Genomic DNA, 22,937 nt, shown 5'->3' with positions numbered 1-22,937 from the left:
TCAGTCCAGTCCAGAGGTCGGGGTTGTTAGAAACAGAATTTACCTTTAAATAAATTGCTCGAGACAAAAATTGAGAACAAAGAACATTTATTATAACAACAATGCAAAGTTGGGTGCTTCCCCTTACACATACACTGGGGCTCACCCAACTTTTATACAGTCAATTTCAGTATCAGAATACCCTCCCCCTTACATTCTTCTGCCCCCTGGATGAGTTTGGCATAGGCAATCTTTCCTGCCTACGTGCAGTTTAAGTATACTTGGAGGACCAGGGGGTATCCTGTTGGTGTCCCTTCATGTTATTGTCCTAATTCACACCTTCCTGATTCTCGGGGCTACAGTCTCTTGGTATGCAGAGTTGGCTCATCCTGTCTAGGGTTGGCTAATTTAATATGTATAAATCTGTGAAAGGTTAACTAATTAGATATGTAGGACTTGGTACTTCTGTCTAGGGCTAGGAGACCCTTATCTGATCCAGACTACCTCAACTTCCTACATTCTATTGTTCCTTACCACTCCTTATCTTAGACTTATGGTGGCTCTTGTCACAAAGACTAGAAGATTCTTATGTTAATCGTGCTGACTCTGCTTTCCTGCATCCTAATCCCCAAGCTCATCCTGTTTGTACTGGTTACAGCCATTAACTGATGTATGAATTTTAGTTTCCTTCATGTTCATAATTTTAGATCAGTTTTCCCATCTCTCACAATCCTCACTTTTCTTTTAGATCAGTAATACTGATGCTGTAAAGTGTAAGGTGTTGTTTTTCCCAGCTGGTCAATAACCGAATTGTAATCTCTGTGTCATTGGAGAGTTAAGGCTTTGGGGTGTCGTGTTCTGCAGAAGGGTTCAATGAATTTAAAGTCTTTAGGTAGGGGAGCACCATAAAGGTCAGAGTAGCAAGTCCAGCTGCTATTAGGGTTGTGAGTATCAGGCTCCAGTTCTCAGTAAAGAGTCTAGTCCATCCCACATCAGTCCGAGGTTGCCAAGTCTGAACATGAGCATGGGCAGATTCTCGTTGAAGTCTTGAAGCAGTGTCTTTAACCGCCCAACTGTTGGAAGCATTGTCCTGAAGAAGTCTGTGAGAAATGCTGCCTTCAGCAGCGAACGAGTCCTGAAGAAGTCTGTGAGAAATGCTGCCTTCAGCAGCGAACGAGTCCTGAAGAAGTCTGTGAGAAATGCTGCCTTCAGCAGTGAACGAGTAGCGAGAGTCAGGCGGTTCCGTTGAATTGTGGCTAGTATCTGACATTCCTCTTCAGCCCCGAACCCTCGGGTCACCGATCTCCGAAGGCTGTTGTCTGGAGTCTGATATTGAAATGCCAAGCAGCTTTAGAGTACTGTAGCAGCTCACGTTGTTTGTAACTGGTGCTCCCCTTCACGGGGTGTTGTTTGTGATGAAAAGAGACCAAGCTGGGGGGGATTGTTTCTTGTGATTTAACTGTGTGTTGCAGCTTGCCTGTTAAGTTTAGTCCGAGTATCAGTGAGGTTGTGAGTAGAAGCCAATGTGTGTGAATGAGAACATGTATTCTCTCCCTGTGTGCGAAATGTACATTGATTAGTAATAATACCTATGTAGGCTGTTAACTGAGTTTAGTAATAGTGTATATGCCAGGGCTGTCTGAGGGCAAAGACCATGTCAGTGGTTCCTCTGTTTGCGCGAAAGCCGCACTGTGATTCTGGGAGAATATTCTCAGCGACACTAGGTATTATTCTATTTAGTAGAATCCTAGCGAAGATTTTGCCTGCAATGGAGAGCAACGTGATTCCCCTGTAGTTTGAGCAGTCTGATTTCTCGCCTTTGTTTTTGTACAGGGTGATGATGGTGGCATCACGAAGATCCTGAGGCAGTTTACCTTGGTCCCAACAAAGCTTGAAAAACTCATGCAGTTTGGCATGCAGAGTTTTGCCGCCAGCCTTCCAGACTTCTGGGGGGATTCCATCCATACCTGCTGCTTTGCCACTTTTCAGTTGTTCGATTGCCTTATATGTCTCATCCAGGGTGGGAACCTCATCCAGCTCTAGCCTTAGGGGCTGTTGAGGGAGCTGGAGCAGGGCGGAATCTTGGACTGAGCGGTTGGCACTGAAAAGAGATTGGAAGTGTTCTGACCATCGGTTGAGGATGGAGATCTTGTCGCTGAGGAGGACTTTGCCGTCTGAGCTGCGCAGCGGGCTTTGGACTTGGGGTGAGGGGCCGTACACAGCCTTTAGAGCCTCGTAGAAACCCCTGAAGTCGCCAATGTCCGCGCTGAGCTGTGTTCGTTTGGCGAGGCTAGTCCACCACTCATTTTGGATCTCCCGGAGTTTGCGCTGAAGATGGCTGCATGCGCGACGGAAGGCTTGTTTCTTCTCTGAGAACAAAACAAAGGACTCTACATCACCTTTGTTGACCTCACCAAAGCCTTCGACACCGTGAGCAGGAAAGGGCTTTGGCAAATACTAGAGCGCATCGGATGTCCCCCAAAGTTCCTCAACATGATTATCCAACTGCACGAAAACCAACAAGGTCGGGTCAGATACAGCAATGAGCTCTCTGAACCCTTCTCCATTAACAATGGCGTGAAGCAAGGCTGTGTTCTCGCACCAACCCTCTTTTCAATCTTCTTCAGCATGATGCTGAACCAAGCCATGAAAGACCCCAACAATGAAGACGCTGTTTACATCCGGTACCGCACGGATGGCAGTCTCTTCAATCTGAGGCGCCTGCAAGCTCACACCAAGACACAAGAGAAACTTGTCCGTGAACTACTCTTTGCAGATGATGCCGCTTTAGTTGCCCATTCAGAGCCAGCTCTTCAGCGCTTGACGTCCTGCTTTGCGGAAACTGCCAAAATGTTTGGCCTGGAAGTCAGCCTGAAGAAAACTGAGGTCCTCCATCAGCCAGCTCCCCACCATGACTACCAGCCCCCCCACATCTCCATCGGGCACACAAAACTCAAAACGGTCAACCAGTTTACCTATCTCGGCTGCACCATTTCATCAGATGCAAGGATCGACAATGAGATAGACAACAGACTCGCCAAGGCAAATAGCGCCTTTGGAAGACTACACAAAAGAGTCTGGAAAAACAACCAACTGAAAAACCTCACAAAGATAAGCGTATACAGAGCCGTTGTCATACCCACACTCCTGTTCGGCTCCGAATCATGGGTCCTCTACCGGCACCACCTACGGCTCCTAGAACGCTTCCACCAGCGTTGTCTCCGCTCCATCCTCAACATCCATTGGAGCGCTCACACCCCTAACGTCGAGGTACTCGAGATGGCAGAGGTCGACAGCATCGAGTCCACGCTGCTGAAGATCCAGCTGCGCTGGATGGGTCACGTCTCCAGAATGGAGGACCATCGCCTTCCCAAGATCGTATTATATGGCGAGCTCTCCATTGGCCACCGTGACAGAGGTGCACCAAAGAAAAGGTACAAGGACTGCCTAAAGAAATCTCTTGGTGCCTGCCACATTGACCACCGCCAGTGGGCTGATAACGCCTCAAACCGTGCATCTTGGCGCCTCACAGTTTGGCGGGCAGCAGCCTCCTTTGAAGAAGACCGCAGAGCCCACCTCACTGACAAAAGGCAAAGGAGGAAAAACCCAACACCCAACCCCAACCAACCAATTTTCCCTTGCAACCGCTGCAATCATGTCTGCCTGTCCCGCATCGGACTGGTCAGCCACAAACGAGCCTGCAGCTGACGTGGACTTTTTACCCCCTCCATAAATCTTCGTCCGCGAAGCCAAGCCAAAGAAGATATGCCAGGGCAGTGAAGGGAACGTCCAAAGGTATCAACAAGTGACTGGGTTCCCCAATGTGTTTGTTGATGTAGCTGATCTATAATTTGGCGAGTTAGGGCTTTGTTAAGGACTTGCCGTCCGTCTGCTGTCCACCACAACCCGTCGGCAGTCTGGCGAAACCCTTTATCTTTCATTGAGACCTCATCTTCCCATGAAAAGATGGGGGTCTTTTTAATCTCTATCGGTGTGGGCAGTAGCTGGTGCATGTGAATCTTTTCTCCGAGTGCCGCCTGTTTGGCAGCTGCATCAGCCTGCCTGTTGCCTCTAGCTTCAGGACTGTTACCAGTCTGGTGTCCCCACTCATGTACTATGGCAATTTCGGACGGGAGTGTTAAAGCATCTAGGGATTGGATAATTAAGTGTTCATGGGCTAACTTCTGTCCTTTGCCAGTTATCATCCCTCGTTCTTTCCATATCTTACCGAAGGTATGGACTACACCGAAAGCATACTTAGAGTCAGTGTAGATAGTTCCTACCTTGTTCTCTAGTTCGTGGAGTGCTCTACAGAGGGCATATAGTTCACAGGATTGTGCTGACCAATGACCAGGGAGGCGACCGGCTTCGATCACCAGTCCTTGCTTACCATCCACTACACTATACCCACTATAGCGGGTTCCTGCAATGCAACGTGAAGAGCCGTCAATAAGCAATCTTTCTCCTTCATTTAAAGGGACATCAGTTAAGTCTTCCCTAATTTTGGTTTGTAAGTCGATAACTTCTAAACACACATGTTCTAAATTGTTTGAGGATTGGTCAGTAGTTGGAGAGATGAGGAAGGCTGCTGAGTTGAGAGTTTTAGTTGTAAGTAAGGTCAAATCGTTGCTATCCATTAGGATCGTTTCATATTTTAAAATTCTAGGGTCCGTGAGCCATCTCCCAGCACGTTGTAAGAGAATATTGCGGACTGTGGGAGGGGTGTGAACTATCATAGGGGCGCCGAAAGTAATTTTTTGCCCTTCCTCAACTAAAATTGCAGTGGCTGTGATGGCTTGTACACATTCTGGCCAGCCACGACAAACGGGGTCCAAAAGCTTTGACAGGAAAGCCACTGGTTGTCTATAGCCTGCCCTGTTTTGGGTGAGCACTCCTGTGGCTGCCCCAGCTTTGGTATTAGTATATAAGTCAAAAGGTTTGTTTAAGTCGGGTAGCGCTAAAACTGGGGCACGCGTAAGGCAATGTTTAACAAAGTTAAAATCTTTGATCTCTTCATCCGTCCAGTCAAGATGTTCGGTTCCTATACTGGGAAGTTTATCATAAAGGAATTTGACCAGGTTAGAATAATTTTCCATCCAGATTCTACAGAATCCCACTAACCTAAGGAATTTCCTGAGTTCCTGGGCATTTTTGGGAGGGGGAATCTGCATAATACCAGTTATTCTCTCTGGGCTAATTTTCCTGGTTCCCTGACTCACTAGATGTCCTAAGTATTTAACTTCGGATTGCACAAATTGTAGTTTGGACTCGCTGACTCTCAGACCTTTCTTCTCTAGAAAATTTAAAAGTGCAACAGTAAAATCTTTAGCTAATTCATAAGTTCTCGCTGTAATTAACAAGTTATCAACGTATTGTATGAGTTGGCAATTTTCTCTCCGAGGAGCCTCATCTAATATCTGTTCTAGGACCTGACCGAATAAATTGGGCAATTCTGTAAAGCCCTGAGGAAGGACAGTCCACCGGTATTGGTTTTTACGGCCAGTAAAGGGGTTTTCCCATTCAAAGGCAAACATGTCTCTGCTCTCTGTAGCTAATGGACGTCCAAAATGCATCCTTGAGATCAATGACACTAAACCATTGATTATGGGAATCAATTTTACTCATAATGGTATAGGGGTTAGGTACAACCGGGTGACGGGTAAGAATGAATTTGTTAAGCTCCCTCAAGTCCTGTACTAAGCGGTAGGTGCCGTCTGGTTTTTGAACAGGTAAAATCGGGGTATTAAAGGGAGACATACAGGGTTTGAGTATGCCATCCTGAATCAACTGGTCAATTATGGGCTGTAAACCTTTTTGGCCAGCCATCGGAATTGGGTACTGTTTCTGTCTAACAATTTGTTCAGTATCCTTTAAAGTGACTTGTAGTGGAGGAATGTCGAGGATTCCTCTATTGCCTGTTTCTGCCCATTCTCTCGGATTTATAAGTTTTCGATCCTCCTCGCTCAAAACATAGAATTGTACTCCAATGCCTGATTGTAAAGGTCTGGTACCGATAGCCAATTGGTCCTGTAAGTCTCTTCCTAGCAAGCATACTCCAGCTTGGGGAAGTAATAGATGATCCTCGATTATGATCTTATCCCCCATTTGGATTCTGACCTCTCGCAATACCGGGACTGTAAAGTCTCATCCTCCCACCCCTAAAACTATAACTGTCCCTTCTATTCTAACCCCCTTGGGTTGGTGTAGAATGCTAGATCGGGTGGCTCCAGAATCGTCTAAAAATATCATCTTGTCACTGTGGGGTCCTATGCATAAATTAACTAATGGTTCTCCGTGCAGCCCCACGGTGTGTATTGGCTGAGAACCGTGACCCCCCTATGCGTAATCAGCTTCCATCAGGGCATAGGAGCGTGTGTCCATTGCTCGCAGTGGGCATTCCTTTTTAAAGTGTCCTTCCTTTTTACAATGGAAACAGATAAGAGGTCCTGTTTCCCAATCTCTCCCAAAGTTTCTAGGGGGCACCCGTCATCCCCGGAATCCTCCTCTACTCCTCCACCTGCTGGTGTCCCCACTTCCCCACCCGTGGCTCCCCTCACCGCGTACAGAGGTTGGCCCGTAATCCCTACCTTTTTCGTGATGCTCATCTACTATTCCTTTGACTGCTTGCATTAAAATTTTCGCTTTCCCTTTCTGTTTATCTTCCGCCCTCTGGACAAATGCTTTCTGAGCAATCTGTAGTAGCTGGGTAATTCCTTGCTCGTGCCAATTTTCTGTGTTTTGTAATTTTCTTCTAATGTCTGGGGCTGAGTTGGTAACAAAACCCGTTAGAACCAATTGTTCCCCTGCTGGAGATTCTATGTCGAGACCCCCATATTGTTGAATTGCCATGCGCAATCTATTGAGAAATGCAGAGGGGGTCTCCTCGGGACCTTGGGGAACCTCAAATGCTTTTTTGAAATTCTGTACCTTGGGGACAGATTCTCTGATTCCTTTGATCAAATTAATCCTGTATTCTTCCATCAGTGTGCGACCACCACTAGTATTTTTGTCCCAATTAGGTTTTGTGAGGGGAAATTTGGCTTCTCCAGGTATCGCCTCGTGTCCCCCTTGGTGTTCCTTATCCCAGACTCTAATGCCTGCCTGTCGGATCATTCCCCGCTCATCTAAGGTAAACAGAGTCTTAAAGATGGATGTTAATTCCTCCCAAGTATACAGGTTTGGTCCCAAAAATTGGTCTAACTGTTCGGCACATCCCTGGGGATCTTCTATCAGGGAGGTCAATTCTTTCTTAAAGTTACGCACTTCAGTGCTGGTCAGGGGCACATTTACGAACCCAAGACCCTCTCCCACGGGAACCTCCCGCAGGGGTCGCATCCAGCTGGTTTCTGGTTTATTAGATTTGAGTTCCTGCTCCCTGGGAAATGAATGGAAGGGTTCTGCCCTTTCTTCCTGAAGGATCTCATGCTGTTCTAAATTACAATGATCTCTCTCTCTCCTGTCAACGGAGATGGTAATCGAGCGCTCTGTGAGCGAGTCACCATACCATTCCGGTTCTCTTCTTTCTTCTCTAGTGGTGGGGGAGGAGGAGGAGGTGCAGAAGGGTAGGTCATAGGAGGAGAAGGAAAGATAGGAGCCGGCATAGGAGGAACATAAGGTGGAGGGAGGGAATGTAGCACATCCCACCCCTGTGATTCAGGGACAAAAGGTTCCTCCTCTCTCTTATCCCTGAGTTCTTTCTCATTCAAAACCAGTTGGTCAATCGATCCCTTGCGCCAGCAGGCTGCATATTCCCTGCTCTCAACATTGTCCCTCTGGTTTTGATAGAGCCAGATGTTCAAAGCTTGACACATCCAGTCATCCTCGGATCCGAACTTTGGCCAGTACACGGAGCTCCCTTTAAGCGGGCTTTTAACCCATTCAATACAACAATACCTGACCATTGTCAGTTTGTCTTTCCCACGGGTCCTTCCCGTGCCCCACTCAGATAACATCAACCCAAGCGGGCTGTACGTAGCTATCTGGTTTTCACATCCTTTACCAGGACTCACTTCCTTGCTACTCATACTTCCCATACTGATAGGCAATTAAAATTCCTCTTACCGGGTTCCAGTAGCAATGTTCTAGCACGCTTCCTCCCGTCGTTTGTTCTCAATGCCTCTTCTCAGATATCATTCGCTTCTTCCACTGACCAGCCACCCGTTGCCCGTTTGTCCAGCTGAATCAGCCGGGGTGCACCTACTCTCGTCGTCGGGGCACTCTGTCAGTGGAGGGAGTGTGATCCAGGACGAGCCCCCATTTGTTAGAAACAGAATTACCTTTAAAGAAATTGCTCGAGACAAAAATTGAGAACAAAGAACATTTATTACAACAACAATGCAAAGTTGGGTGCTTCCCCTTACCCTGGGAATACACACATACACTGGGGCTCACCCAACTTTTATATAGTAAATTTCAGTATCAGAATACCCTCCCCCTTACATTCTTCTGCCCCCTGGATGGGTTTGGCATAGGCAATCCTTCCTGCCTATGTGCAGATTCAGTATACTTGGAGGAGCAGGGGGTATCCTGTCGGTGTCCCATCATGTCATTGTCCTTATTCACACCTTCCTGATTCTCGGAGCTACAGTCTCTTGGTATGCAAAGTTGGCTCATCCTGTCTAGGGTTGACTAATTTAATATGTATAACTTTGTAAATCTGTGTAAGGTTAACTAATTAGATATGTAGAACTTGGTACTTCTGTCTAGGGCTAGGAGACCCTTATCTGATCCAAACTACCTCAACTTCCTACATTCTTTTGTTCCTTTCCACTCCTTATCTTAGTCTTATGGTGGCTCTTGTCACAAAGAAGATTCTTATGTTAATCGTGCTGACTCTGCTTTCCTGCATCCTAATTCCCAAGCTCATCCTGTTTGTAGTGGTTACAGCCATTAACTGATGTATGAATTTTAGTTTCCCTCATGTTCATAATTTTAGATCAGTTTTCCTATCTCTCACATCACGAATGTGAATCCTGTCTCAAAGTTTCTGCCTCAGTCTATCATACATCAACGTTAAACTTTCTCCCCCCCTGTGAACCTGGTGTAATAGAATCTGCCTCAGTCTACCGTCCATCACCGTTAAACCTTCTCCCTCTGTGAACCTGGTGTCACAGTGTCTGACGCAGTTCATAGTATATCACTGTTAAACCTTCTCACAAATGTGAATCCTACTATAAAATAATGCTCCCCTTCTAAGTCTTGCTGTATTCGAATCCCCACCTATTTAAAAAATTCCAAAAAAAAAGGGAAAAAATCAATCCGAAAACAAGCTACTCAAGAGTAGTAGCCCCCTAAAAATCTGGGTGTGGTAAAGTCCACAAGTGGCAGGTGACTAAAGGACTCAGTGTCACCCACCCCCAGTCAGACTTTCACAAAGTACTTGTGAGAGATGAGAAAAACTGACATTGCAATATGAACATGAAGAAATGAAGAAAATAAAATTGATACATAAGTAAATGAATGAAGCCAGTGCAAACAACATGAGGCATGGATATTAGAAGGCAGGAAGCTGACACTGTCTGAGTAAGATAAGAATCTCCTACACCAGCAAGTTCACTGAATGAAGGAGAGAAGGACAGACAATTGAGAATAGAAGTAGAGTTAGTCTGAACGAGATAAGGGTCGCCAAGCCCCAGATAGAATTAGCAAGGCTTGCATAAATAATTAGAAGACCTTAGACAGTATTAGCAAGTTATACATATATAATTAGTAAGCCATACAACACATTTTTCAAGTATGCATATTTAACTAGTAAACCCTAGACAAGATTAACGAACCCTGCAGATGAAGGGACTGTAGCCCTGAGAGTCGGGAAGGTGTGAATGGGGACAAGGGCTAGGATGTGAATAAGGACAATGGGAATAATGGCATAAGAAGACACCGACAGGATACCCCCTGGTCCTCCAAGTATACTGAAACTGCACGTAGGCAGGAAGGATTGCCTCTGCCAAACCCATCCAGGGGGCAGAAGAATGTAAGAGGGAGAGTATTCTGATACTGAAATTTACTGTATAAAAGTTGGGTGAGCCCCAGTGTATGTGTGTGTATTCCCAGGGTAAGGGGAAGCACCCAACTTTGCATTGTTGCTGTAATAACTGTTCTTTGTTCTCAATTTTTGTCTCGAGCAATTTCTTTAAAGGTACATCTATTTCTAACAAATGGGGGCTCATCTGGGATCACACTCCCTCCACTGACAGAGTATCCCGACGACGAGAGTAGGTGCACCCCGGCTGATTCAGCTGGACTCACGGACGACGGGTGGCTGGTCAGTGGAAGAAGCGAGTGATATCCGAGAAGAGGCATTGAGAACAAACGACGGAAGAAACGTTAAGGAAGCGCGCTAGAACCTTGCTACTGGAACCTGGTAAGAGGAATTTTACTTGCCTTTCAGTATGGGAAATACAGGTAGCAAGGAAGAGAGTCCTGGTTCAGGATGTGAGGATCAGATAACTACACACAGCCCGCTTGGGTTGATGTTATCTGAGTGGGGCACGGGAAGGACCCGTGGAAAGGACAAACTGACCATGGTCAGGTATTGTTGTAGGGACTGGGTTAAATACCCGATAAAAGGGAGCTCTGTGTACTGGCCAAAACTCGGATCCGAGGATGACTGGATGTGTCAAGCATTGAACATCTGGCTCTATCAAAACCAGAGAGATAACCTAGAGAGCAGAGAATATGCAGCCTGCTGGCTTAGGGGATCGTTTGATCAATTGGTTTTGAAAGAAAAAGAGTACAGGGACAAGAGAGAGGAGGAACTTTTTGTCCCTGAACCACAAGGGTGGGATGTGTTACATTCCCTCCCTCCACCTTATGTTCCTCCTATGCCGGCTCCTATCTTTCCTCCCCCTCCTATAACCTACCCTTCTGCACCTTCCCCACCTCCCCCACCACTAGAGAAGAGAGAGAGAGCAGGAGTGGTATGATGACTCGCTCACAAAGCACTCGATTACCACCCCCGTTGACAGGAGAGAGAGGAGACTTTAATTCAGAACAGTGTGAGACTCTTCAGGAAGAAAGGGCAGAGCCCCCCAATCCATCTCCCAGGGAGCAGGAACCCAGACCTAATCAGCCAGAAACCAACTGGATGCGACCACTGCGGGAGGTTCCCGTAGGAGAGGGTCTCGGTTTCGTTAATGTGCCCCTGACCAGTACTGAAGTGCGTAACTTTAAGAAAGAACTCACCTCCCTGATAGAAGATCCCCAGGGATGTGCTAAACAGTTAGACCAATTTTTGGGACCAAATCTATATACTTGGGAGGAGTTAACATCTATCTTTAGGACCCTGTTTACTTTGGATGAGCGTGGGATGATCCGCCAGGCAGGGATTAAAGTCTGGGATAGGGATCACCAAGGGGGACTAGATGCGGTAGCAGGAGAAACTAAATTCCCCTTGGCAAGATCTAATTGGGATAAAAATACCAATGATGGTCGGGTATTGATTGAAGAATACAGGGTTATTTTGATAAGAGGAATCAAGGAATCTGTCCCAAAGGGACAGAATTTCAAGAAAGCCTTTGAGGTTCCCCAAGGTCCTGACGAGACCCCTTCCGCATTTCTGAACAGATTGCGTGCGGCAATACAGCAATATGGGGGTCTCGACATAGAATCCCCGGCAGGGCAACAATTGGTACTAACTGGTTTTGTTACCAACTCAGCCCCAGACATTAGAAGAAAGTTACAAAAGACAGAAAATTGGCATGAGCAGGGAATAACCCAGCTTCTACAGATCGCACAAAAAGCATTTGTCCAGAGGTCTGAAGATAAGCAAATAGTGAAGGCAAAAACATTATTCCAAGCAGTCAGAGAGCTAGTAGATGAGCGACCTAAAAAGGATAGGGTCTGTGTGCCAGCTCCTGTATGCCGTGAGGGAAGCCACGGGTGGGGAAGTGCGGACCTCAGTGGATGGAGGAGTAGAGGAGGATTCCGGGGACGACGACCCTTCCCAGGGCACCTTAGAAAACCAGGTAGAGATTGGGAAACGGGAACATTTGTCTGTTTCCATTGTAAAAAGGAAGGACACTTTAAAAAGGATTGCCCACTGCGAGCCAGGGACACACGATCCTATACCCTGATGGAAGCAGACTATGAATAGGGAGGTCACGGTTCTCAGTCAATACACACTGTGGGGCTGCACGGAGAACCATTAGTTAATTTATGCATAGGACCCCACAGTGACAAGATGATATTTCTAGTTGATTTTGGAGCAGCCCGATCTAGTATCTTACACCAACCAAAGGGGGTTACAATAGAAGGGACAATGATAGTTTCAGGGTTGGGAGGAAGAGAATTCACAGTCCCTGTATTAAGAGAGGTCAGAATCCAAATGGGAAATAAGGTAATAGTAGAGGATCTTCTACTACTTCCCCAGGCTGGGGTATGCTTATTAGGACGAGACTTACAGGACCAATTGGCTATCGGTACCAGACCACTAGAATCAGGCATCGGGGTTCAATTTTATATTTTAAGCGAGGAAGATCGAGAACTTATCAATCCAAGAGTATGGGCAGAAAAAGGCAATAGAGGAGTTTTAGACATTCCTCCCCTCCAAGTTACTTTAAAAGACTCGCAACAAACAATTAGAAGAAAACAGTACCCAATTCCTATGGCTGGCCGCAAAGGTCTGCAGCCCGTAATTGACCAGCTGCTTAAGGATGGTATACTCGAACCTTGTATGTCACCCTTTAATACCCCAATTTTACCTGTCCAGAAACCTGACGGTACCTATCGATTAGTACAGGACTTAAGGGAGTTGAACAAAATCATTCTCACCCGTCACCCTGTTGTACCTAATCCCTATACGATCATGAGTAAAATCGATCCCCAGAGTAAATGGTTTAGTGTGATTGACCTCAAAGATGCTTTCTGGACCTGTCCCTTAGCAACAGAAAGCAGAGACATGTTTGCCTTTGAATGGGAAAACCCTTTTACTGGACGTAAAAATCAATACCATTGGATTGTCCTTCCTCAGGGCTTTACAGAATCTCCAAATTTATTCGGTCAAGTCCTGGAACAGATATTAGATGAGGCTCCACGAAGAGACAATTGTCAGCTAATACAATACGTAGACGACTTGTTAATTACGGGAAGAACATACGAATTGGCTAAAGAATTTACTGTTGCACTTTTAAATTTTTTAGAAAAGAAAGGTCTTAGAGTGAGCGAATCCAAATTACAATTTGTTTAATCAGAAGTTAAATACTTAGGTCATCTGGTAAGTCAGGGAACTAGGAAAATAAGTCCAGAGAGGATACATGGTGTTCTGCAAATTCCCCCTCCCAAAAATGCCAAGGAACTTAGGAAATTCCTTGGCTTAGTGGGATTCTGTAGAATCTGGATGGAAAATTATTCTAGCCTTGTCAAATTTCTTTACGATAAACTCATGACTATAGAGACCGAGCCTCTAGTCTGGACAGACGATGAGATCAAAGATTTTGACTTCGTTAAACATAGCCTTACGCGTGCCCCAGTCTTGGCACTACCCGACTTAAATAAGCCTTTTGATTTATATACTAATGCCAAGCGAGTAGCCACCGGAGTACTAACCCACGACAGGGCAGGCTATAGACAACCAGTGGCTTTTCTATCAAAGATTTTAGACCCCATTTGTCGTGGCTGGCCAGAATGTGTACAAGCCATCGCAGCCACTGCTGTTTTAGTTGAGGAAGGACGGAAAATTACTTTCGGCACCCCTATGATAGTTCACACCCCTCACACAGTCCGCAATATTCTCTTACAATGTGCTGGGAGATGGCTCACAGACCCTAGAATTTTAAAATATGAAACGATCCTAATGGATAGGGATGATTTGACCCTGCTCACGACTAAAACCCTTAACCCAGCAGCCTTCTTCGTTGCTCCTAATTTGGACAATTCCACAAATGAATTAGAACATGAGTGCTTAGAAGTCATAGATCTACAAACCAAAATTAGGGAAGATCTAACTGATGTCCCTTTAAAAGAAGGTGAAAGGTGGTTTATTGACGGCTCTTCACGATGCATTGCAGGAACTCGCTACAGTGGGTACAGTGTAGTGGATGGGAAGCAAGGACTAGTGATTGAAGCCGGTCGCCTCCCTGGTCATTGGTCAGCGCAATCCTGTGAATTATACGCCCTATGTAGAGCACTCCACGGCTTAGAGAACAAAATAGACACTATCTACACTGACTCTAAGTACGCTTTTGGTGTAGTCCACACCTTTGGGAAGATCTGGAAAGAACGGGGAATGATAACTGGTAAAGGACAAAAGTTAGCCCATGAACACTTAATTGTCCAATCCCGAGATGCTCTGATGCTCCCGACCGAAATAGCCGTAGTACATGTCCGAGGACATCAAAGTGGTGACAGTCCTGAAGCGAACGGCAACAGACAGGCTGATGCAGCTGCCAAACAGGCTGCACTTGCGGAAAATATTCACATCCACCTATTACTGCCCACACCACTAGAGATTAAAAAAAAACCCATCTTTTCACGGAAAGAGGAGGTCTCAATGAAAGATCAGGGATTTGGCCAAACTGCTGACGGGTTGTGGTGGACAGCAGATGGACGTCGAGTCCTTAACAAAGCATTAGCCCGCCAAGTGGTAGATCAGCTACACCAACAGACACATTGGGGAACTCAGGCGCTTGTTGATGCCTTTCAACGATCTTTATACTGCTCCGGTATATATACAATTGCTAAACTTACTACTCGCAGCTGTCCGATCTGTCAGAGAATCAATAAGAAATCTATGCGCCCTGTACTGCCTGGCGGTCGCGACATCGCAGTCCGCACGTTTCAACGCATACAAGTTGATTTTACAGAACTTCCTAAAATTGGTATTTACAAATACCTTCTAGTCATGGTAGATCATTTTACATGATGGGTTGAAGCTTTCCCCACCCCAAATGATCGAGCTCTCACTGTCATCAGAATACTTATTGAATCTGTGATTCCAAGATATGGTCTGATTCAAACCATTGATTCAGACCGAGGAACACATTTTACCTCTCAGGTTCTCCAGGGTGTCTGCAAGAAACTGGGAATAGACTGGCAACTACATACCCCATGGCACCCCCAAAGTTCAGGTCGAGTTGAAAGAATGAATCAAACTTTGAAAAATCAACTCACTCGACTTCGTGAAGAGACTGGCCTCTCCTGGATTAAATCTTTACCATTAGCCCTGCTTAGAATTCGCACAACCCCTCGTAAAGACCTTGCAGTCTCACCATATGAAATGATGTTTGGACTTCCATTTATGGGATTCCACACTGATACCCCTATCCCTGAGGCTAATGATCAATACATTTCAAAATTTCTACAGGGTCTTTCTACTTCAATTCACGACCTGAAACAGAAGGGATTATTAGCCCAAACTCCACCCCTGGAATTTCCTATCCATTCTATTAAACCTGGTGATTGGGTTTATGTCAAAGCATGGCAAGATAACCAACGGAAACCTGCCTGGGATGGTCCCTACTGTGTCCTTTTGATTTCAGACGCTGCCGTGCGAACAAGAGAAAAAGGCTGGACCCACATCCAACGGATTAAACCAGCTACCGAACCACAGGATCAAGACAGTCAAACTCAAACCTCCACCTGGCGTGCAGTGCCTCATCCTTCTGACCTGAAACTTACACTACGCCGTGAAAAAGTGCCGTAATGTTGTTTTTATTCTTTACAAGAATTGTTTAATTGTTAAACAATTGTTTAATTGTTGCTTCTCCATTTCTGGGACATCACTTAATTACTCACAATGTATTAAGTCCTCCTGGAATAGGGGCAGCAGAGGTCACAATTTTTTTCCTTTAGAGTTTAGACAAGGTGTAGATTTAGTTTTTAGCCATCGTAAGATATGTTTTAACAAGGGATTCCAATACGGACCAGGGGACCAGAACAGCTGTAGAGACCATCACTTAACTTCCCACATAGATATTAAAGGTATGAGTTCTAAACCTGTAGCACAAAGAGAGCGATATGACACAGACACACTGAATGTTAGTGACCAATGCACCTGTCAGAGAGAGAGAGAGGACTTTTGCTAATGTACACAGACAGGCTTCGACTCACAACTTCAATTCTACTCAGACTGTTACACACATCTCTAATCGTAATGCACAATCCTCCCCAGACTGGTCTTTTCTCAAACATCCTTTGGGTTCCGCCGGCATTTACAATCCTTACTACTGCATCGTTAAGGGAAGTTCCAGTTATAAACGGCAACAGCGGCTACAGATCGCTAACGCTCCTTGCCATCTGAAACATCTAATCAGACTCCATGCAGCCTTGGGCATTATCATCCAACACAACACAATGGCCCTGAGGTTACGGGCTGAAGTTAAACAACGTTTACCAGACACACTTCAACAACACCGCCTGCCTCTCGATTACAGCTTCGCTGCTGAACGCAGCACTTGTGAAAGACTCCTTAAAGACACTACTCACAACGGGCAGGCGGTTAAGAACACTTCTTCAGGACGTCAAAAAACTTCCCATGCCCAGGGACAGACTTTGCCACCTCGGTCCTCTGCGGGATGGACTGGACTTTTCACCGGTTACTGGAATCTGATACTCGCAACCCTTTTAACAGCTGGACTCATTACTCTCACCATCTTACTGCTTCCCTACATACAGACTGGTACACATCGTTTAACTCATCAACCCTTTCGTCAGAACACTTACACCCAAACAATGTACGCTTCCCAACATCATTCTGAGGACATGGAAACTGCTATCCGTTTATTGACCAGCTGGGAAAACTGACAAGTTCCACTTTACCGCATCAGTAATACCGATCTAAAAGAAAACGGAGGATTGTGAGAGACCAGTAACACTGAGATCAGTAACACTGATCATTGCGTGAGATCAGTATTACTGATCTAAAAGAAAAGTGAGGATTGTGAGAGATGAGAAAAACTAACATTGCAATATGAACATGAAGAAAATAAAATTGATACATAAGTAAATGAATGAAGCCAGTGCAAAAAACATGAGACATGGATATTAGAAGGCAGGAAGCTGACACTGTCTGAGTAAGATAAGAATCTCCTACACCAGCAAGTTCACTGAATGAAGGAGAGAAGGACAGACAATTGAGAATAGAAGTAGAGTTAGTCTGAACGAGATAAGGGTCGCCAAGCCCCAGATAGAATTAGCAAGGCTTGCATAAATAATTAGAAGACCTTAGACAGTATTAGCAAGTTATACATATATAATTAGTAAGCCATACAACAGATTTTTCAAGTATGCATATTTAACTAGTAAACCCTAGACAAGATTAACGAACCCTGCAGATGAAGGGACTGTAGCCCTGAGAGTCGGGAAGGTGTGAATGAGGACAAGGGCTAGGATGTGAATAAGGACAATGAGAATAATGGCATAAGAAGACACCGACAGGATACCCCCTGGTCCTCCAAGTGTACTGAAACTGCACGGAGGCAGGAAGGATTGCCTCTGCCAAACCCATCCAGGGGGCAGAAGAATGTAAGGGGGAGGGTATTCTGATACTGAAATTTACTGTATAAAAGTTGGGTGAGACCCAGTGTATGTGTGTATTCCCAGGGTAAGGGGAAGCACCCAACTTTGCATTGTTGTTGTAATAAATGTTCTTTGTTCTCAATATTTGTCTCAAGCAATTTCTTTAAAGGTACTTCTAATTCTAACAGGACCTACTCTGGATTTCACCAATCTTTTCCTCTTGACATATCTATAAAAGCTTTTGCAGTTGGTTTTTATGTTTGCCGCAAGCTTACTCTCGTAATTTATTTTTGCCCTCTTGATTAATCCCTTTCTCCTCCTTTGCTGCATCTTGAACTGTTCCCAGTCTTCGGATTTGGTACTTTTTTGGCCAATTGCTATGCTCTCTCTTTGGACCTAATGCTGTCTCTAATTTCCCTTGTTATACACGGTTGAGTCACCTTTTTTGGTTTATTTTTATGCCAAACTGGTATAAATGATTTCTGCAATTCTTCCATTAGATCTGTGAATGCTTTCCATTGTCTATCCACCGTCAATCCCCCCCCCCCCCCCATAAACACCACCCAATCAATCTTACTCAACTCCCATCACATACCATCATAATCCCCTTTATTTAAATTCAGGACCTTAGTCTCGGTTTTAATTTCTTCACTCTCCATGTCGAGTGAGAATTCGATCATATTGTGATCGCTCCTACCCAAAGGACCTCGTACAACAAGATTGCTGATTAGCCCCTTTTCATTGCGTAATACCCAGTCTAAAATGGCCTGCTCCCGAGTTGGTTCCTCAACATATTGGTCTAGATAACCGTCCCGTAAACATTCAAGGAACTCCTCCTCCTCAGTATTTTTACAAATTTGGCTAGTCCAATCAATATGTAAATTAAAGTCTCCCACAGCTGTTCCCTTATCTAATTTCTCTTTTTATGCCTTCCCTCACCTCTACATTACTATTTGGAGGCCTATATGCCACCCCCACTAACGTTTTCCGCCCCTTGCTATTCCTCAGTTCTACCCATATAGATTCGGTATCTTCCGAGTTAATATCCTTTCTGTCAATCGTGTCAGTCCCTTCTCTCACCATCAATGTTACCCCACCCCCTTTTCTTTCTTGCCGATCCCTCCTAAATATCGTATACCCCGGGATGTTAAGTTTCCAGGCTTGCCCACCTTGCAGCCATGTTTCTGTAATCCCAATCAAATCGTATTTGTTTGTCTCAATGTCCACAGCCAATTCATCTACCTTGTTCCAAATGCTTCTTGCATTAAGATATAAAGCCTTCAAATGTGCTTTTTTTTACCTTCCCTGCTCTTTCTGATTTTTTTACTTTCGCTGCCCAACCTAACTTTTCCTATTTTATCTTTCCTGTCCTTTGCCCTATCATACAGGTTCCCATCCCCCTGCCAAATTAGTTTAAACCGCATCCGACGGCTGTACCAAACCTAGCTGCCAATATATTGACCCCTTTTGGGTCAAGGTGTAACCCATCCTTCTTGTAAAGGTCATGACTTCCCCAAAAGAGATCCCAATGATCCAAGAAGCCAAAACCCTGTCTTTTACAACAGCCCCTCAGCCACACATTCATTTGTCTTAACCTTCCATTATTGTCCTCAGTTGCACTTGGCACAGGTAGCAATCCAGAGATCACCACCCTGGCGGTCCTTTTTCTTAGCTTCTGTCCCAGCTCGCTGTAATCCTTTTTTAGTACCTCCTCCCTCTTTTTATCTATGTCATTGGTACCCAATGAGGCATGTACCAAGACATCCGGCTGCTCACAGTCTCCTTTCAGAATACTCTGGACCCGATTTGAGATATTCCCGTACCCTTGCACCAGGGAGGCAGCACACCATGCGGGTATACCTATCTGGCTCACAGAATGTCTTGTCTGTACCTCTGACAATGGAGTCCCCAATGACCACTGCATTCCTCCTCACCTTTTATCACCTTGATCCTGAATGTTGAATGTGTAAGTTCATGTAATTTCCCCGTCTCTGTCGGTTTCTCCCTCCTAATTAGAAGTGTAGAGGCTTGCCTAACATATCAACCCTGTTGTCCTGTTTCCATCCCCGAAATAAATGTGTGCTTTGCACCTCCGCTTTGGTCTGGTTCTTCATCTGTGGGACCCACACGAATCTGACAACAATGGAGGAGGGGAAGCAAAGTATGTCAAAATGTGTTATTGCCTATGAACAGAGGCAATAGAATATTAAATTTATGTTATGACAGAGTATAAGATATTTTGAAGACGCTACATGGAAGAAATTCTTCAAACAATTAAACACAAATACGGAGAGGCAAGTGGGACCTTCTTCTGTTTTCTCCCACTTAGATCATTCTTAAGAGAAAGATAGGGACCAACATTGACTCCACCTAAAATTAGTGAAATGGAACAAAGAGTTGGATGGGAAATACACCCAAAGTTATCAATGAAATGTACGATGCTCTCCAGAGAGAAAATCCAAAACCAGGATAGCAGAGGTCAGGAGAAAGATGGGAGTCGGGCTTGGATGTGACGATTTCAGAAAGAAGCTGTTCAGAGTGGTGTGAAGATTGAAATATACAAATTCAAGAAGAAATAGGGTCAGGATTGTGTCAAGAGTGTTACAAATATGATTAATGCCAGATATAAAAATAAAAATCTCCACATCAATTCTGCTATACTACATATAAATTAAATGGACTTATCTCCAATTATTCCAAGAAATGTTTTCAATGTAATCAGGTGATTGAGACTTTTCTTTCCATTCGGTTTGGACCTGTGTAAAAGTGGAAGGATTTCAGTCTATTATTAGGCAAATTATGAAGATTAAAATACAAAAGGATGTGAGAATATTTGTGCTTGGTCAGAGATATGAAGCAGATACAAAACTGAAGTTGAATAAATATCAAAAACATTTTCTGAGTCCAGCCATAACAGCAGTGAAGAAATGTGCAGCATGAACGTGGAGAGCAGAGAGTTGTGTAACGAGAGATGTGACATTGAAATGAAAACTGTGTCACCATGTAACCATATAACCATTTACAGAGCAGAAAGAGGCCATGTCGGCCTTTTGAGACCGCACTGGTTCAATAGAACAACTCCACTAGCTCAATCCTCCCGATTTCCGCCAATATCCCTCCAACCCCCTCACCTCCATGTACACATCCAACCTTCTCTTAATTGACAGAAGGGACCCTGCCGCAACTATCTCATTCGGAAGATCATTCCATTCTGCCTCCACTCTCTGAGTGAAGAAGCATCCTCTAAAATTTCTCCAGAAGTTTTGCCTCCTTACCATTAACTCATGGCCTCTTGTTCCAACCTTCCCTTCCCTCACGGGAAAGTGTCTGTCTATGTCTCGTCTATATATTCCTTTCATAATTTTAAATAGCTATATTGTCCCCTCTCATTCGTCTACGTCCCAATGAATAAAGTCCCAGTCTCCTTAATCTCTCCCTGTAATCCAGATACTGTAAGCCAGGCAACATTCTTATAAATCTCTGCACCTTCTCTACCTTTTCTATATTCTTCCTATAATTTGGAGACCAGAACGGAACACAATTCTCCAAACATGGCCTCAGCAGTGCCTTAAACAGCTGCACTCTAGCCTATGCTATGATTTATGAAGGCCAGCATGTCATATGCCTTCTTAACCACCCTGTCTACCTGGGAACCCACGTTCAGTGAACTCTGTACCATAACTCCAAGATCCCTCTGTTCCTCTTCATTCCTCTACCCCCTCCCCTTAACTGCATATGTTCTATTTGTATTTTTTTTTCCAGAATGCAGCACCTCACACTTGTCAATATTAAATTCCATCTGCCATCTTTTCCAAACAAACCAAATCCTTTATTCCAAGAAAATCTACCTCACTGTCCACCACTCCCCCTATTTTTGTATAGTCTGCATATTTGCTTACCCAGTTAACCACACTCTCCTCTAAATCATTAATATTAATGATAAACAACAAGGGACCCAGCATCGATCCCTGAGGCACTTCACTTGTCACAGGCTTCCAACATGACATATAGTTGTCCACCATGACTCTCTGCTGTCTATCTCCCAGCCACTTCTGAACCCATCCCACTATCTATTAATCCCTAATGACTGAACCTTCCTAAATAACCTTACATGCAGAACCTTATCAAAAGCCTTACTAAAATTCAAATAGATCTCATCAACCATCCGACCTTCATCCACTTTTCTTGTCAATTCTTCAAAAAAATTCAACAAGATTCATCAAACATGACTTTCCTTTCACAAACCCATGCTGGGTGCCCCTGATCTATCCCTGCCTATCCAGATATTTGTACATACTATCTCGAAGTATACCATCCATAATCTTCCCCACTCAGAATTCAAACTTACTGGCCGATAATTACTTGGACTCCACCTACTGCCTTTTTTGAACAACAGAACTATATTTGCAACCCTCCAATCTCACGGCACCACACCCTCCTCCAGTGATCTTTGAACAATCGCTGTCAGTGCCCCCGCTATTTGTTCCCTGACCTCCCTTAAAGTCCTGGGAAAAATCCCATCAGGACCAGGAGACTGATCCACTTGAATTGACCCAAGAAGCTCCAAACCTCTCACTTTACTAATCCTTATCTAATCCTTTCCATAACTAACCCCTTTGCCTCTCTTATCTTGTATAGCCCAATGTCCGTTTCCCTCGTGAATACAGACGAGAAAAATTTGTTCAATATTTCTCCATCTCATACGGTTCCTGACACAGTTCACTGGTCCCATCATCCAGTCGACCTATTCTATGTTTAACCCTCCTTTTACTGTTTACATATCTGAAAAAAGCCTGAGGATTCACCTTTGCCTTATTAGCGATGGACACCTCATCCCTTCTTTTTGTCTTTCTAATTTCCCTCTTCAAGTTCTTAAGAGTATGTCAAAATGATCACTGGATCCGAAGTTCTCCCTAACGCTCACCTCCGTCACCTGCCCCATTACATTCCCAAACAACAGATCGAACACTGCTCCCACTCTAGTTGGCGTCTCAACATATTGCTGCAAAAAGCAATCCTGAACACAATGCATAAATACTAAGCCATCCTGCCCTTTTACTGACTGCATTTCCCAATCAATATTTGGAAAATTGAAATCCCCAACCAACACCACCCTATTTTACCTGCATATCCCACCTATTTCCTTGCACATTTGCTCTCCTGGTTCCCTTTCCCCATTTGGAGGCCTTAAATAATACCTATAATAATAACCTCACCCTTCTTATTTTTCAGCTCTAGCCACACTGCCTCTCTTGACGAGCCCTCCAGTCTATCTTGCCTCAGCACTGCTGTAATATCCTCCCTGACATGTAATGCCCACCTCCCCCTCTTAATCCACCAACTCTGTCACATCTGAAGCAGCAAAATCGTGGAACATTCAACTGCCAATCACAACCTTCTTTCAACCATGTCTCGCTAATGGCCACACATCATAATGCCACATGTCAATCCACATTAATTCTCGCTTTAAAATAAATACAACTCAGGGATCTCCAACATCCTAC

General features: G+C 44.7%; 1 long non-coding RNA gene across 1 annotated transcript in view; it reads right to left on the bottom strand.

The window, feature by feature from the left end:
• Positions 1-19,747, bottom strand: part of LOC138745258 (uncharacterized) — a 42,840-nt gene extending 23,093 nt beyond the window's left edge. Inside the window, exons 1-2 of the long non-coding RNA XR_011346108.1 lie at positions 19,368-19,747; positions 4,263-4,402 (exon numbers count right to left, since the gene is read on the bottom strand). This is a non-coding gene — a long non-coding RNA (uncharacterized lncRNA). The remainder of the gene's footprint in view (positions 1-4,262; positions 4,403-19,367) is intronic.
• Between the last annotated feature and the right edge of the window lie 3,190 nt (positions 19,748-22,937).

The sequence above is a fragment of the Narcine bancroftii genome, chromosome 11 (assembly GCF_036971445.1).
Source record: "Narcine bancroftii isolate sNarBan1 chromosome 11, sNarBan1.hap1, whole genome shotgun sequence".
NCBI classification, from domain to species: domain Eukaryota; kingdom Metazoa; phylum Chordata; class Chondrichthyes; order Torpediniformes; family Narcinidae; genus Narcine; species Narcine bancroftii.
Note: the sequence above shows the minus strand (reverse complement) of the source record. Positions and strands in the feature narration are given on the sequence as shown.